The sequence below is a fragment of the Hibiscus syriacus genome, unplaced genomic scaffold, assembly GCF_006381635.1.
Source record: "Hibiscus syriacus cultivar Baekdansim isolate YM2019G1 unplaced genomic scaffold, ASM638163v2 tig00111993_pilon, whole genome shotgun sequence".
Classification (NCBI taxonomy): domain Eukaryota; kingdom Viridiplantae; phylum Streptophyta; class Magnoliopsida; order Malvales; family Malvaceae; genus Hibiscus; species Hibiscus syriacus.
Genome location: NW_024063232.1, coordinates 885,910 through 888,570, shown reverse-complemented (window position 1 = coordinate 888,570; position 2,661 = coordinate 885,910). Strand labels below are relative to the sequence as shown.

General features: G+C 29.7%; 1 long non-coding RNA gene across 1 annotated transcript; it reads left to right on the top strand.

Annotated features, from left to right (window-relative positions):
- Positions 1-613: 613 nt before the first annotated feature.
- On the top strand, positions 614-2,295 carry LOC120173933. The gene is made up of 5 exons (XR_005521112.1): positions 614-918; positions 1,110-1,274; positions 1,352-1,489; positions 1,642-2,072; positions 2,179-2,295. It is a non-coding gene; the product is annotated as an uncharacterized LOC120173933 (long non-coding RNA).
- The last annotated feature ends 366 nt before the right edge of the window (positions 2,296-2,661 follow it).

The window sequence follows — 2,661 nt, the reverse complement described above, 5'->3', positions numbered from 1 at the left end:
AATTATAAAAATTATAAAAAAATCTATAAAAAACTCTTAAATTTCTTATGAGAAATGTAGTTGGAGTCTGAGTTACTATGATATGTTATAAATATTTTTTCAATGAATTTGTATGATTACAATTTAGATTATAAGTTGGGGTCTTAAGTGTGACTAAAAATATTTTTTAAATATAAATTATTAAAAATATAAAAATATTAAAACTTTATTAAAAATTAATCTTATGAGATGAATTGTTTTGTTACGATATCATAAATCCTTCTTGTAAGAATTATTACCTTATAGTGATATAGGTTCCCTTGGGGAATAAGCACTAAACATAGTGTTGTAGATCTCCCGTTCGAAAACCTTGACTATATATTTTTAGATATTTTATTTTTAAATATTTAAATAATTTTTAATTAAAATACAATTCTTTTTATATTTTTTTCAAATTTTATAGAAATAATTAATATTTTCTTTTAATTTTCTTTTAAATTTTTTAAAAATTCAAAATTTATTTAATATTTTTAAATTAGTTTTAAATTTTTTAAGAAACCTTAATTGGGCTGAAAATAAAATGTTGAGGCTAGAGAAAATAATAATAATAATAATAATAATAATATTTTTTAATTATGCTTAGTAATGATATGTGGCTTTGTGAAGTTTCGGTATGGTGAAGATGCAGCTGAAGCAAAAGATAAACATCGTTCTCCCAGGTGATCTAGAAATGTTTCACGGTCTCTTTCTCTGCGTTCTCCATATGGTGACTAGGAATACAGAACCAAGCAGAGGTCCCCAAGTCCAAGGGAGAATGGTCAGTTTCCACATGATTATAAAGATAATGTGCACAACATGTTAAAGAGTCCAAGGCGTGTCAATTGTAAACCTTCAAGGCCTTCTTATGGTGTTTTGCACACGTGGTTACTACTGAAAACCGTAAGTGTGGTTGTCTGGTGCTTTATATTTACGAACAATTAGTACTATGAGTTAGTGTGGGTATGTTTTCAGTCTAGCAGATTTGATGTCTGGATATATCTTGTTTTTTTTTTAATGTCTTCTTGTGCTATAATTGGCAAAAGAAATTTACATACAACAAGTGTTAGTAAAGAGAATTGTAAGTAACGCAGGTGGCAACAATGGAGGAGATACAGATGAATAATGAAGGAACTAAGGTAACTTTCAAGAGCCTAGACACACCCCAGTAGCCAGACACTGTAGCCAGACACTGTTATAGTTCCATCTGCAATCACGCGAGCTAGGGTTCCTGCTTCTGTTGAAAGAAGCCCTCCATTGTAAGTTCCACGAGAAAGCCTAGACGACATTACATGCGACAAGAGCGACAAGTTCACACCTTCAAGCACTTTCGCAGGTACAAAAATGACGAGTGCAGAGCCAACATACTGAGGCACAGAGTAAGGAATCCCAATATGGAAGCTTAGGAGAATGCCAACCAAAACCATGATTTCAGAAGCCAACAGAACTTTCCTGCAATAAATTTAAATTGCATGTATGTCATCCATTCGCGGTAAACTCGGAGCTTATTTTTTACCATCATGTCCACATGAGCTCAATGGGACCGTTAGTATGCATATTTTCATATTTGAACTTACCTTTCTTTGAACATGTTGCTGACGTAGGTTCCGACAATTATGTTTACAGGAAGCACTGTTAGGCCAAGACATACAAGAAAGATGGCCACGCTATTGGTTGACCATATAAAGTAATACGCATTGATGACACTTGCTTCAGCAAGCAATATTTCCATCGCTTATTTAAGCATAAAATAAACAAATAGTTGCACCTTCACAGATGGTGTGAGTAACAGGTATGCTGATACAATTGAGGTGACAGGCTTGCTAGTTTTCTCACCAGAATCTTCCTACCTTGTTTTCAATATATCTTGTTTTCAATATCCAGATTTGTCTATGTATATAAATTTACTTTGTATTTCTCTGTTTAGTTTTGTTGTTTTGTTATTTGTATTTACATTGTATTTCTCTGTTTTTAAGTTCTGGTTTTGGAGTATTTTTCTTGTTTCCTACCTTGTTTTTACAGATGGATCAAATCAAAAATCTGATAGCTTTTCCCATGTAAGCATCTTCTCATTTTTGTTAACTTAAAATAAACATATTTATTTGTCTGAGTACTATAATTAAATACAATGGATTTTGAGAATTTTCTCCCCTATTACTTTAGATAGACAGTGAATGAAGAGAAGGCAAGATTGAGATCGTATATAGGTTCAAGGCTGCCAAGGTGTGAGAGGAGATGTAACTCATGCAAGAGTTGCGAAGCCATTCATAGGCAAATTTGGATACTTTATGTTTTAATTTGTAAAAAAATATGGGGTATTATTTTAATTTGTAAAATATAGACTTTTTAATGTAATTTATAATAAGTATATGCCATTACTGTAATTTATGAGAAGTTTTTCCTTTGATTGTAATATATAAAAAGTTTTGGTGTTTATTGTAATTTTTAGAAAATTTTGGTATTTATTGTAATTTACATAAAGTTTTGATATTTATTATAATTTATAAAAAATTTGGTATTTATTATAATTTATAAAAAGTTTAGTATTGATTGTGATATTTAAAAAATAGACTTTTATTGAAATTTATATAAATATTTATATTTTTATGGTAATTTTAAAATTTTAAATTTTAAACAAAAAATTGT